The 16,253-nt window shown below is 32.1% G+C and overlaps 1 pseudogene; it reads right to left on the bottom strand.

Moving 5' to 3' along the window:
- Positions 1-1,584: 1,584 nt before the first annotated feature.
- On the bottom strand, positions 1,585-5,779 carry LOC105793303 (serine carboxypeptidase-like 44; annotated as a pseudogene).
- Between the last annotated feature and the right edge of the window lie 10,474 nt (positions 5,780-16,253).

A 16,253-nucleotide genomic window follows, 5' to 3' on the forward strand; every position in this document is an offset into this window, starting at 1 on the left:
ATGGTCGTGTGGCGTCGACAGCCATGTTTTCTCGCATCCAAAATTCACAGAAAATTGGGTTTTCGGTACGCACCTGAAGTAGTTTCAAAGTATGAACAACGTAGAAGACTCCTGAAGCCTAACACGACCATTCAATAACTCAATTAAACAACTTAACTGGCAACATTACACAAGTACACACAAAAAAACTATGTCAAAAGTTTCGACACAAAACCTTCTATGAATCCAGACTTACCGACAAAATCAATAGTAATTACTCGAGTTTGCGCACTGAGAATTGTTGCTTTCGATATCCTCACCTAAAAAGAAACCAAACGATCACTTAAAAGAAGGTTTAAACATTTCAAGTTGAAAAAAAACTCTGAAAAGATGAACGAACCACCATATAACAGAAGTTCTACAATCAATGAAATTCACACAATTAATGTTTCAATTGGTAGTAGTGACATGCGTACTTACCCGATCACACAACCAACGTTACAATCGCAATTCCAAAGCAGGGAAAAGTAAAAAGAACAAAGAACAAAGAAGGGGCGACGGTGAGAGAAAAAGGAAAGGGAAAATTTTATTGTGGTTAATTTAAAAAGATTTAACCAAATGCATCCAACAAAATGGCAAAAATATACATCTCCACTTCGCTTCTGCAAAGACTTGAACACAAGACCAAAAGGTAGATAGATGCTTAACCAGTGAATCAATAAGCCTATTCTTGTCACAAACTTACATAGAACTAAACTTAAGTCAATACTTCAAGGGTAAGGATTCATTCAAAACAAAATTGCAAACCTTAACAAAAGAGAGACTCAAACTCCTAACCTCGAACACATAAGCAAAGGACATAACCACAAATACAAAGTCTAAATTACAATGAAATTTGACAGTCAATATTTAAACTTTCGGGGCGTTACAACTGTCATGTAAAAAAGTAGAGGGATTAGAATTTATACCACAATTGGTAAACTACATCACAGGTCACCCAACTATGGGCCATTTCGTTTTTGGGTCACTCAATTATGATTTTTTTAAATTGGTCACTCAACTATGGATTTGTTTCTTTTTTGGTGACCCAAGTATGATATTTGGCCAATGTGCAATACAAACAATCTAATATATAATTTAATAAACTAGGATCTACCATGTTAAATTATCAACAACAAATCAAGACCAAAACTAGATACGGAAACATAACATTAATCAAGAGGTGTTTGGAAAGGTTCAAGCATTAATCAATTTATTTGCTCCAAGAATCCATAATATTAGAAAACAAAATCTTGTTTCAAAAGATTAATAAAAATACTTACGCATATTGGGTTTTGTTATTTAGAGTTCTCTTTATTTGTTGATTTCATGTATGAAATTTGAAAAAAAAAATTGATGAATGATTTTATTAAAATAATAATAATTTTTTAGATATCAAATGATTTAACTAATTATATTATTTCATAATATAAAAATTTATGATGTTCATGCATCATAAAATAATACATATCATAATAAATTATTACAACGACAAGTCTTATTATGGTGAATGATGGATTCAACATGAGTCATGACCGTGTGCTCCATAAGTTTCATCACCAACCCTCAGTGCATCCAATTAATTGTGAAAATTGAGAAAATAGAAAAAGCTTGAGATGGTCGAAAAGATGTAACATGATGATTACCTCCTTTCACCGTTAAGAATTTTAGTAAGTCTCCAAACTCATACTTCAACCCTCCTTCCTGTTAAATATTTATCATTAATTTTATTAAATTAAAAAAATTTATAAATATAAATAGTGTTAATTTGAGTCGGGTTATTCAATCCAAAAAAACACATTTCAATTTTCAATATATATGAAATCTTTGCAAAATTATTTTCTTCTAATATTTTTAATTTTGTATGATTAAGTTTAAAATACTTTTAAACTACCAAATCTTAGCTCAAGTCGACCTATTGGCTCAACTAAATATTTAGAAAATATAAAATATGTATACATTAAAAATTTCATATTTAAATAAAAATTCAGGACAAGTTGTCTAAAATTTGTGAAAAATATTGTCCACGGCCTAGCATGTATTGGTCAAGCCTATTGAACTAGGTAGGTAGTGTGAGCTTTCCTTGAAAGTGCTAATAAAGCCAATCGAGTCAACACTTAAAATTTCTTATTGAAGTTTAGACCTAAATTGGGTAATCATATCGGAGGGATAGTTTGATACTTAAATATATTTAATCATAATATATAAAAAAGCTAATATATATAATTAAATGAGTAAACATGAAACCTTGATTCTAAAACTCCATGTTTCCTCTTTTGTTAACTTGATGTTTAACTCCTCAGCCAACTTTTTCAAATGTTGTAAGGTTCCCTCTGTTGGTATTACACCATCTTGATCTCCACTATAACATTGCAATCATATTAATAAAATAAAAATAAAAAAATCAGTCAAATGGCATGAGAATTTCTTTTCAAAATCATTCACTTTGATTCTTCATGCTTATTTAACTTATTTCAAGAAAGTATCGAAAAAAAGTATGGCATACAAATACAATACCAACCTGAATATTGTAATGGGAACAAATTGTTGAAGAAGGTTTTTAAGCGCAGGAAGCATGTCAAGGTCCGTATCAGGTTCGTTGTATTTAAAATTAGCTCTAACATATAATGAAAATTTCAAGGTTAACAAATTTCACATAACGTTCACCTCAATAAACATGTAATTTATTTATTTATCTTAAGAAAGAGGTGACAATATGGAGATAGAAAAATTTACCACAAGTCTTAAACCTTGAATTTAAAATAATTTCAAAAAGTAATTATATAAACATATAGGGAAAAAAAGTTCATTTTGTTTCAAATTTTAGGGGAAAACTTACGTGAAACAACCCTGCCATCTATATGGCAAGTTGGTTCGGTTCCTGTGGAAAGCTTTTTGAACTTCTGGGATATTAAAGTAAAATTGCACCCTTAATGGAAGGCACAAGTCTACTTCTGTGCTAACTATAGGAACCTGGACCAAAATATAAAGTTTTACACTTTTGATATAACCAATAAAAGAAAAATAACACAAAATTAATTTTACTCAATTGATTAGTTAATTCGATTCTAAAGGAACTTATGTTAATTGTAGTTTCAAATTGAAGTAAAGTAAGAGGAATGTAAAGAAATAAATGAAAACCTATTTTCTTAAGTTCAAATTCAGCTCATTTTCAGCACAAGGAGGGCGAAAGACATCAAATAGCTTTTGTGGGGAGTAATTATAAGCATCAGTCTTGAAAGCAGCCAAATCGGCCTCAAACACAAGGTTTTTGCATTTTGTGCTCCAAGTGATTTTGATGCTAGAAAAGTAATTATTTTCATCAATGGCATTGCATTCTTTCTTGATTTCGTTATACAACGAGCTGTTTATCATCTCCCGAGAGAAAAAAAATCAATTTTTGCAATATCATCTAGCTTTTTATGAAGCATTGGGTTTCCCAACTGTTCAAAATAGTTACAATTAAAAAAATAAAATAAAGTTCACAACAAAATCTTTAAATTAACATTGAATTGAACCTAGGCATGTTTACTGGAGAGTTGAGCTGCAACACATGTTATTTTTGTTCTATCTAGGCCCAAAAAAGTTCCTAAAAGTATTTCAAGGCAATTTTAACTTTTTTATGTTAGTGTCGGTACTTAATTTAAAGAAAAATATATTGTCTATGATGTCAGTAATTAACAATAATCAAAGTCGTAATGATTTGATCCTAAACGTAGAAGTCGGTATCCTAATCCAATCTAATAAATCTAAGCCTTCTCAAATTAGGCAAGTTACTCAACCATGAACATTTCTAACTAATCCTTCTATGCAAATATATATTAAAGTGGAAATTCAATTTGATTAATTAGATACAGTTTTACTTACAACCAATCCTTTGAGGTTAAATTTGGATTGCTTGGATTACTTGTTGTCGTCGAGCAAAGCATTAGCAAGATTTGGTACGAAGTGTCCTAAAAATAGAAATCCACAAATTTAGTTGAAGTAATGAACATGTCATATTGTTTGTATTGTTGCATAGAGACTTATTCATAACTGGTATTAAGTCGATATAATTTAATTGCTATATTTCTATTCAATAATTAATTCGACATATTCAATTCAACAAGTATGTTAAAAATAATTTATGAATTCATTTATATTTTTGAATTTTTTAAAATTTTAATTTAATAAGAAATTTGATTAATGATTTGAGTTTGAATCTAAAAAGTAATGTTGTAAGCTTGATATGTAAATAATAAATTACAATATATATTAGAGAAAAAAAACTATATGCTAGAGATAACATTATATTTTGTTTCATTTGGTCATTAAGTATATTTTCGTATTTAAAAATATGTTGATATACAACCAAATGAGAGAAGAGAAAAAAAGAAATTGTTCACTGCAAAACTTGATCCACTATATATAAATCTTTGGACTTGAAGATGGATATTTTTCATACCATTTTGCATGAATGTAAGTAATATTTTATCTGTACAAAACAAATAATTAAAAATATCAATATATATAATACCCAAACTATTTTATTTAATAACGATGAATATATATTCTAATCTTACTAGTGCTATCATCTCCGTTAATATAATCACTACTTGAGTTTGAATATGACCATCCGGATCCAATAGGGAGTCGATGAACAATAGATTTGACATTGAAACATATATTAGATGTAATTTTATATAGATATGGAAATAAATAAATATATATATATACATATATATATAAGAAAGACAATGCAATTCATTTAAACACCATGAAAACTAGACGTTTTGTAATATTTTATGGTTCTAACACATTTAATATTTTTTGATAAATTTATATGGATATGAAAGAAATAACTATGAAACATGATATACATACACACACAAAAAATCAATAAAAAATAATCATAGGAAATTAGACAACCTTTGTTCCAAGAAAAGGAATTTGTTTGGAGACCATGAGCTTCTTTCGTAACAATGAAAGGACCAACACTTCCAAAGGCATCTCCAACTGACGAACACCCTGGTCCTGAATAGTATTACACAAAAGATTTTATTGTATGTGAGTAATCAAACAAACTTGTCGACCAGGCTTAAATAAAGCTAGAAAATAGAGTAATGGTTTGATCTAATGTAATGACTAGTCTAATTCGACAAGTATTTAGTGTATGTTTAAAGGTATGGCTTTTCAGATGAGTTAAACAATCATAGTCAGATCAAGGCTATAAATTTAGTGTTAGGGATGGACATAAACCTAAAACCTTCGCATAGAAATGGGCTAAACTGAATCATTACTTTCTAACAAGGGAAAAAAGTGATAATGTCTCCATTTGAAGGGGGCTAAAGGGGATTAAATCTAATTATAAATTTTTGGGAGAGGCTAAAAAAGAAATTGTAACATTGAACTGATGGGGCCGAAGCACTAGCTTCCAATTGGCTTTAACTTGCTCATAGTGAAATTTTTCTAACTTATTCATATAGGGTACCTACTAGGAAATCCGCATAACATCAGAAACTACAATAAAAAGAATTTAAAGAACTTAACCTCCAGTTAACCAAATTGTGAGGGGTTGAATCATGGGATCTTTCTCAGCTTCAACAAAATAGTAAAAAAGACTTCGACCATCAACATTTTCATCCACTTCAATATATCCAGCAAATTGCCTGAAATTAACATCTGGTTGTCCGGGCAATTTTCTTATCAAATCATTCATTGGGAAGGCATTGGACTTAACTCCAAGTAGAAGAAAAAGAAATATTCCTCCTCGAAATTCCATTTGAAATGCTTCTAATATCAAAGAAATAAGGTAACCTAGTGTTTATTGAATTCTTTACTTTCTAATGCTTAAAATTAATGGAGAGAGCTACCTTATAAATAGTGTTTGTCTTTTTTAAACTAAATATATTGTTTTAATAGCTAACATTTTGAAACCGTGAAACATAGGTTTCAAGTTGTCATTGCTTTTAGGCACTGACTTTGTTTTGTTAGTTTTCCCAATATTTTTTTTATGATGAATAACCTTTATGAATTATAGGTTTACTTGATTTAAATATATTATAGGATAAAACACTAACGGATTCATTAATTATGAATTTTTTAAAATAGTAAATTCATTCACAAACATGATTTAAGGTAACTCAAGAAATGAAATGTAAATTTCTTCTTATTTTCTTAAACTTCATATTTCAAATATATTTTGAATTTTGAATTTAATCGTAAGATTTTTTAGTAATGACAATGCATGCATATATTAATAGAAAATTTTAGTATTATCCATGCAAGAATTGGGTTAAGAGAGTTTCATGTTGGACCTATTGTGTTTTCCTTTAAAAAAGATCACGTTAGAGTTAACCTAAAATTGTTTCAAAACAATATAATTATAATATATTTTATGCGGAAAACCTCCTCAAAAGAGGATAAAAACCACGGATAAAAAGAGATTTCACTATAATAAAGGAGAGTACAAAAGATGGAGATAATTAAAAGAAAAACTTGAAACACCATAAGAAAAACCCTTTGAAACAAAAAAAATTCTCTCAATCTAAATATTTTTTTGTGTAAAACCTAGAGTAATTAAAACATATTTATAGACTGAAATTCATAGCACCTAGGTCAAAATAATTTTAATTAGGAGAAGAAAAACTAAAATAAATTTTGGTCAAAATAAGAGGTACTCTCCCACAAAGGAACTTGCAGTCTAAAATATTGCATCAACATCTTTATCATTTAAGGTCCGTTTGTTTGCATGTAAAATGTTTTTTTGTAAAACATTTTCATTGTCTTGTTGTAACACCCTATACCCAATCCAGTCGTCGAGCCCGAGTAATAGGACGCTACACCACCGTCACATATCATGCGCATTATAAATTGTCTCATTGTTAAGAAAACATCTTTTATTTTAGCATTTTGTAAGAATTTTAAGTCAAACGTACTCTAATCATCATTAAAACATGCTAAACACTCATCAACCGAACTTAAAACAAAAGTTAAACATGCTTTTAAATCACAAAAAAAATTAAATTAATCACGTAGGTAACGATACTGAATCAATGGTATCGATAATACTCATGGATGGTACCGATACCACTCTGAAAAGTGGTACCAAATCAGCATTCTAGTTTTCGCTTAAAACCAAAACCCAATAATTTATCGATACATTTCAAAAAGTATATGTTTTATTTCCCCAAGTATTTATACTTGTGATATGGTATCGATACCAAATTGTGTTACTAACTTCCTACATATTCGAAATATCAAAAGATATCATTTTTAAAACCTGAATATCGATACCTCTACTTCAGACAACAAAAATACAGCATAATAAGTCATTGAATTCATTCTAACTAATAACTATTCACCATGCATCAATTACCTCATCAAACCATCGTCAAAACGACCAAAATGACAATTCAAAACATCAAAAATATATCTGAGCAAGAATTAACCTAACAGGGTCCAAGTCTTTAAATCGTAAGAGCAAATAAGTTACAAAAATATTCAATCCATCATGGCAAAGTTTAACTAAAACATCATGGCAATGAACAACCCAAAATTCTACCACATTGTCTTATTCCCACAATTCAAAATAATAACTACAATTCACCTATTCAAATTCTAACTACTTGTATCAGTCCCTTGGAATCCTCCGCACACTCACATTGCAACACTATCAGCCTGCAAAGGTTTAAAAAAGAGCGGATGAGCTTTACAAGCTCAGTGAATGGTCAGAATAACCACCAAGTAAACATGAAGTCATACGTTAAAGGAACACAACAAAGGCACATTCACATACTAAGACCATATCAATATAGTATAACATTCATGCAATATCTAATAGCTTGTTCAACATTATGACCACACATTTATGCATACATCACATCTTACAGTATTACATTTAATAATACATTGATAGAGGTTATGAAAGATAGGAGTGTGCTCTAGCACCACACATCGGATACACGAATCTTCCACACACCAAATGACTCATTAAGTCGAACATATCCTAAAAGTGTAGCATATAGCTAACACTTTCCAGCACACCAAACATGTCCAGGTAAATGGAGCTTAGCTAACATTCCCTTATCTCTCCAAACTATCTCAGGCCTTAGCACCCCAAAATACGACACAAATATGAATACTCATAATCCTATGGCATGCCAACTATATACAATGGTCTCATAGAATCACAAGGCCAAAGTATCCACATTAAACCACATAACCACTTACCTTTTTTGCACTTTCTCATTGCACATTCACATTATAAACATAACATTATCTCTATCAATCGGCAAGTACAACTATAACATCTCAGTTTTAAAGGTTAAAAGGATTTAGGTTTGCAAATAAGTCAATGGTTTTGTATAGAATTTTTATGTTTTCTTTGTTGCTTGGGAACATATTGAGTTTGTTGGTTAAGAGGTTGTGGGTGTGTTAGTCTTCCTTTGGGTTCCAGGTTCGAGTCCTCATGTGTGTTAATGAGGAATTGATTTTATTCTTGTTTTGCTTTGTTTTACAATTTTAATTAGTTGTTTTTATTTTTATTTTTATTTTTATTTGAAAATAGGAAGCTTTCTCAAAAGGAACAAAATTTATCATATTCAATTTTTCTCACATCTCCTATTCTTATGTTTCCATTTTCTCTCCATCAATTTGAAATTCAAGTCTTTTACTTTTGAAAATTTTATTCCCTTATCGCCAATTTAGTGTCCTTTGCGACACTCAATTTTTGTTTCTTATTTGCCAATTATTTTTACACTTTCGTCTACAAAAATTTTCTGGGTAAGTGTGGTTTTGAGTTACGGATTTACTTTACTTTCATTCCAATTAGTACTGCAAACTTTATGTTCTGATGGGTTTTTGTGTGCATGTTATACTAAGGTTCGGATTAAGGTTATTGTGGTGCATCGCTCGATTTTTGGGTGTTTTATATCGTAAATCAGGTGTGTTTCTGAAATTAAAGTGGTTAGGGGTTGATTAGATGGTGAAATGCATGGTCTCTAATTGATTCCGGTGTGTGTTTTTAGTACTATTGATGTTAGGAATCGATTTGTTAGGGAAATTCACAATTTTCAGCCTGTATTAGTGTGCTCTCATGACCACACGAGCGTGTGCCGCACACGGGCGGTCCACGCGATCGTGTGACACTGTGAAATTAAGGTTTTTGAAGTTTTCCAGTACCACACGATCATTTGGCTACTGTTTGGGGATTTTGTCAATTTCCACACGGGCATGTGCCTTGGACACACAGTAATGTTTCTTAGCCTTACGGGTGTGAGAGTTTGCCACATGGCCGTGTCAGCACTGCTTCTTAATTTTGCTAATTTGTGCACAATTACAAAGTGAGTTACACGGCTACTTACACGGCCATGTAACTCGATCACACAGGCGTGTGCCTTTTCTCACGGTTGTGTAAACCCCCACAGGGTCTGAATTCTTCCACACGGTCGTGTGGCTCTATTTAGCAAATTTCTGTTCCATGTTGTAAATTGGCTCGTTTTATGTTTCTGTGTAATCCAACTCTCGATTAAGCCTTGGTAAGTGTGTTTAGGACTCCGTTATAACTTGGATTCAAGTACATGTGTGTTTGTGTGAGATGAGTTTAAATAATCAGGAAATGCACTAATGTGAGATGATGAATAAGCTTGAAATACCTCCTTGTTCGTACGTATTAAATGTGTAGAAGCGTTATTAATTCTGAATCTTTTCGACTGAGTATGAATCACTGTTTTTGTGAGTCTGCTGGCGAACTGTGTGCATTCCTTATTTACATAAAATTTTAGGATATTGGTTGTGAAGAGAAGAAAGACTGAATTGGCAATTTAACTGTATTGTTTTACTGCACTAATTTATACATATGTCAGCTTAGCTGCATATTGTTATCGAAGTGACTTAGTTCCACATATTATGGTGTGCAGTAGGGGTGAGCAAAACTCGATTCGACTCGAAAAAATTGAAAAAATTCAAATTTCGAGTTAAACGAATCGAGTTATTCGAGTTAATCGAGTTATTCGAATCAACTCGAATTTTTTTTTTCAAATTTCGAGTTCGAATCGAGTTGAGTTTTCGAATTCGAATAACTCAAATAATTCGAATAATTCGAATATCAAACTATAATATTTTAAATTTTTACCCCAAACTCCCAAACCTTTTTACTTTTCCCTCAAAAATTTTACTCATTTCCACTTTCCCCCAAAAAATTTTACTCCCCTCCCAACCCCCAATTTACCCAAAATCCATTTCCCACCAAAATTTTACTCTCCCATTTATTTTTCCTCAAAATTTTACTCCCAAAAACCCTCAAAACCTTTTACTTTCCCCCAAAATTTTTACTCCCTCCCACTTTTCCCCTAAAACTTCTATTCCCTTCCCGTCCCACCTCTCATCTACCCCAAACCCTCCCCCCTCCAATTTATTTTAATATTTTTCCTCCAAAATTTTACTCCCCCTATTTACTTTTCCTCAAACTTTTATTCCCCAAAAATTTTTATTTTCCCCCTAAACTTTTACTTCTCACCCTTTACTCTCAAATAAAAAATAAAAATTATCCAAAAAAAATCACTAAACATAAATAGTAATAATTTTATTTATATCTACTATCTATATTATTAAATTAAATTTCACATTTTATATTATTTATATTATTGAATTGTTTAGTCATATTGAATATTTATATTAAAATTGAATTATTAATTATGCCATAAAATATTCTTGTTAAAATTTTATATTGGTATCAATTTCACATTTATTTTAAAATAACTTTTATTAAAAATCATATTTTACATTTAATATATTTTTAATTCCAAAATACATAGTGATAAGAATCAAGATAATTGAAACAACAAAGCAAGCAAAGAAGCTAACCAAGATATAAAAATTAATAAATAAATTATGAGGTGATAAAAGTTAATAAAAAATTTGATTAAGATGAACAAATTTTATTACGATGGGTGACAGTGGTTACAAGGACCCAAAATTATTTTTTAAAATTTAACTCGAACAAATATATTCGATTCGATTCGAATTCCATCTCACTCGACTCGATTCGAGAAAAAATCAAATAAAGTTAGAATGATAAAATGAGATTCGAAAACTCGATTAACTCAAAAATTTTCGATTCGATTCGATCGAATGCTCACCCCTAGTGTGCAGGGTGGTCGGAGGGGTGTTTGGTTGGTTGGGTGGGTTTTTGATTCGTTGCATTCATTACATAACTAAGTATATGTTTGTCCAAGGAAATGTTGGAATAATATAATTGTGTTGTTAATGTAAAAATTTAGTATATCGGATTACTGATTTGAGATTTTCGTATGTTATTTGTATACATATACTTTTCTAGAATATTCGTTGTGTTACTCCATCTTTTTCTATTTGCTTATGTTTCACACTCACACTGAGCTCACGTAGCTCACCCCCTCTTAGTTTCTTTCCTTTCAGGTAACAAGCATGGTTAAGCTCCGGATTCGGCACATCAAAGGTCTCAAAAAGTTTTGGATTGGTTCGTTTTAGTTAAAATTTTCATAAGTTTAGTACGGTTGGTTTTAAGATTATGTGTAAAGCGATTATACAAACTGTGGTATGGGTTAGGGTTTGAACTTTTCATTAAACTACGTGTTTTCAGTTTTCAACAACATTTCAAAAGTTTCGCGCACAGTTTTTAATTAGGTTTTCTGCTATTGTTTCAAAGTTTGTACGTATTTGAGAAAACAACTTATTTTCTGCACAATTTCTAATTTGAAATTTCGAGTTACAATTGGCAAAATTGATATATTTTGAAACTACATAACAAACGTAAATTTTATTTATTTCTATTTATTTTTAATGCCAATTTAAATACTGTTTCAAAATATAACTAAGATTTAGCTAACTTACTAGGACTATGGCATATTGGTTTAGCAAAGAATTTTCTATGATTATATCAGACTGTATATTTCCACCACTTTGGGTGGCCAATGTAACCTCCGGAATTCTATCTAAACTTCTAGGCCGAGTTTGTAAAAACTAAGCCAGTTTTTTTACGTGTCCGCATATGTGTGTGTTAAAAATATTTTTGACAAAACATACCACAGTGCTTTGAAAATAATTTGTGTTTTGAAAATGTGTTACGAAAATGAAATGTCTGAGACTTCGATGCAAGTCCGTGTGAAACTCTGAGATTGTAAGATTAGTTCTGTAAAAATAGAATTGTTATGTTTAGATATTTATTTTTGTGTTCAATTTTGGAATTGTAGATCTTTTAAATTTTAGTTAAAAGACCGATATGGATTATGGTAATAAGTAAGGCCGTGAAGATCATCCTAGTGTGACTCTTTATGGGTCATCTGCTTCTCCGAGACGTATGTCTACTCAGGAGTCGGAGGGTGCCGTGGTGATGCCAGCTACGGGTAACGATAACTTGAAGGTTGGTACGAAGGCATTGACTCAGGTAGTAAGAGAAGTTTTAGAGAAAGTTTTTTAGGGTAGTTTAGACAGAACGAGAGTAATGGTGCAAGGTAGGTGTGTGGAGTGTGGGACGAAAAGGGATCGTAATCCTTCGATGTCGGAGCCTCAATCTACGAAGTGTGTGAGATCTCAGCTGAATGTTAGCAAAGGTGGTGTTATAGGTTATGTTACTGGCGTGGATGATTTTTTTTCTGGGCATTGTAAGAAGCGTCATCTGGGAGATTGTCGAAAAAAGTCCGGAGCATGTTTCAGATACGGGTCCTTGGAGCATCGGATTTGGGAGTGTCCTCATCGACAATGAAACAGGTGTGGTTGTAGGGTAATTGGATTTTTGTATTATGTTGCCTTTGTTGTAACTGATTTTTTAGTAGATAGTGTGGTGATCGCGTGGTAATAGAATGGACTGTAAGTGTAAGGTTAGGAATTTATTCGATAAGTGTTATGTGTATGTGATAGAAAAGTAAATTGATTTGGTCTAATAGTTAAGTGTATGTGTATGTGTATGTGTATGTGTATGTGTATGTGTGTATGTGTATGTGTATGTGTATGTGTATGTGTATGTGTATGTGTATGTGTATGTGTATGTGTATGTGTATGTGTATGTGTATGTGTCAAGATGAGAGTGCGAGTGGAAGCATGGTAGCAAGTCTGATGTTTAGGCAACTATTCAGTTAGTAGGAAATTTCGGGGACAAAATTTCTTTAAGGAGGGGTGAGGTGTAACATCCCGGTTTTAGGGGTTAGAAGGATTTAGGTTTGCAAATAAGTCAATGGCTTAATATAGAATTTTTACATTTTCCTTGTTGTTTGGGAACAGATTGAGTTTGTTGGTTCAGTGGTTGTGGGTGTGTTAGTTTACCTTTGAGTCTCGAGTTCAACTCCTCATGTGTGTTAATGAGGAATTACTATTATCCTAGTTTTGTTTTGTTTTACATTTTTAAATAATTAATTTTTATTTTTATTTGAAAATAGGAAGTTTTCTCAAAAGGAAAAAAAATTATCACGTTCTATTTTTCTCACATATCCTATTCTTGCGTTTCTATTTTCTCTCCATCAATTTGAAATTCTGGTTTTTTCCACTGAAAATTTTGTTCGCTTGTTGCCAATTTAGTTTCCTTTTTGGTACTCAATTTTTGTTTCTTGTTCGCTAATTTTTTTTACACTTTCGTCAACAAAATTTTTCCGGGTAAGTGTGGTTTTGAGTTATGGATTACTTTACTTTCAATCCAATTAGTACTGTAAACTTTATGTTCTGATGAGTTTTTGTGTGTGTGTTATACTGAGGTTCAGATTGAGGTTATTGTGGTGCACCGGTCGATTTTTAGGTGCTTTATATCACAAATTAGGTGTGTTTCTGAAATTAAAGTGGTTAGGGGCTGATTAGATGGTGAAATGCATTATCTCCAATTAATTTCGGTGTGTGTTTTCAATATTATTGATGTTAGGAATCAATTCGTTAGGGAAATTCACAATTTCCAGCCTGTATCGGTGTGGTCTCGTGACCATACGGGTGGCCATCTGGGCTTGTGCCGCACATGGGTGGTCCACGCAGTCCTGTGACGCTGTGAAATTAGGGTTTTTGACTTTTTCCAGTGCCACACGGTCGTGGGGCTACTATTTGAGGATTTTATCGATTTTCACATTGGCATGTGCCTTGGACACACAACCATGTTTCTTAGCCCCACGGGTGTGTGAGTTTGCTATACGGCCGTGTCAGCACTGCTTTTTAATTTTGCTAATTTTTGCATAATTGCACAGTGAGTTACACGAACTACACACACAGACATGCAACTCGGTCACATAGGCATGTGTCTCCGCCACACGGCCGTGTGCCTCTTTCACACCGCTGTGTAGACCCCCACAAGGTCTAAATTCTTCCACACAACCGTGTGGCTCTGTTTCTCGTATTTTTATTCTGTGTTGTAAATTGACTCGTTTTATGTTCTTGTGTAATTCAACTCTCGGTTAAGCCTTGGTAAGTGTGTTTGGGACTCCGCTACAACTTGGATTCAAGTACTGTGTGTTTGTGTGAGATAAGTTTAAATAATTGGGAAATGTACTAATGTGAAATGATGAATGAGCTTGAAATACCTCATTGTTCATACTTATTAAATATGTACAAGCGTTATTAATTCTGAATCTATTTGACTGAGTATGAATCACTATTTCTATGAGTCTGTTAGCGAATTGTGTGCATTCCTTCATTTTCATAAAATTTTGGGATATTGGTTGTGAAGAGAAAGAAGACTGAATTGGTAGTTTAATTGTATTATTTTTGTATAGTGGTTTACTGCACTAATTTGGGTGGCCAATTTAACCACCAGAATTCGGTCTGAACTTGTAGGTCGGGTTTGGGGGTGTTACAACAACATGCCCACAGTTAACACTTTCGCAATAGATATCACAATCATATTTCACATGTCACAATATCACATTATAATTCTTATTACACAACACATAATCAGGGAATATAAGAAAGCTTACACTTGGAACTTAGAGTAGGGGTTTAGACTACTCTTAAGTTCCCAATTAACGCAATGAATTGCATCTACAAGTAGCGATTCCAAACACTCACCGTTAACCCTTTCTCCTAGTCGCCAAAAGCTCAAACTAGCTTTTCCTTACATTTTGCTTTACTCGTAGAAGGTCATAACGAATCCGAAGCTTCAAAAAAGTAAATCATACAACAACACAATCAACATTCAATCAAAGACTCTCCTAAATCATTCAAAAACACAAGTCTAAGCTAAATTCTCTTGGAATTGAAACTTTCGACATAGCAAAATTAAAACCCAATTATATCGGTATAGACTTAATATTTTTGCCTAAAATAGATTCTGTTAATCTAATTATTCACCTACGACTGATTCTCAACCTTTAAGCCATGTAAAACTACCCAATTCATGGTATCAAAATTTTTAAACGTGTTATGGGAATTTTCACGAAAATTCATTAAATCCTTAAAATTATTCAATAAAACTTGAAAATTTGTTTAGAATCCTTCTAACCACTTCAAAATTAATTGAAAACCACTTTGAAACCATATTTTTACACAAGATCCCGAAATCCACCATTAACTACCCAATTTTTGGCTTTTATTCAAAACATGCAATTTAATGGCTAAGAATTCAGTTCAAAAGACCAGATAACATCTAAGCTAATAGAAATATGAATTGTTATCTTCGATGGAAGAAAAATAGAGGTTTAGTCAGAAATTCAAAAATCCCACAAGTTGTATTTATGTGTTTTTGTGACACAAATTATCTGTCTGCATTGGTGGTTATGTGTTCTGGGAGTGTCTGAGAAGTCTTGGGTTCAAGCCTTGTCTTGAGCTAAATCTTTGTTTTAATTAAACAAAGCCTTGCTTTTGTTCAGTAGGCTTATAGTTAAAATTTGGTAAAAATATGTCAGAATGGGCCTACTAGTCTGGTGGTTAAGTGGAGGGCAAATGAGCAGGAGGTTTGGAGTTCGAGTACTTATGCAATCATGGGATTTATTTTTACTGCTTGTACCGTATGGGTGTTGTAGTTTGACCAAAATTCTGAAGAGTTTGAGTGGGGTTTGAATTCGATGGTTGAGGGGTTTGTGGTGGAGTGATTTGGGGAGAAAAATAATGGTGGAATGAGGTTGGATAGAACCAAAATTGGTTGTGGTAAATTCGGCTGCTTTCTCTCATTCTTTCAGTTTTTTGACGATTCTCTCTTCTTTACTTTTGGGTTCTCTCTACCGATTTTTTCCTTTTGCTGCTATCGAATTCCTTTGGTTCTTGCTTAAGTTTTGAATGTTTTTCTTACTCTCTTTTTTCCTAGCCGA

Source organism: Gossypium raimondii, chromosome 8 (genome assembly GCF_025698545.1).
Source record: "Gossypium raimondii isolate GPD5lz chromosome 8, ASM2569854v1, whole genome shotgun sequence".
Taxonomy (NCBI): domain Eukaryota; kingdom Viridiplantae; phylum Streptophyta; class Magnoliopsida; order Malvales; family Malvaceae; genus Gossypium; species Gossypium raimondii.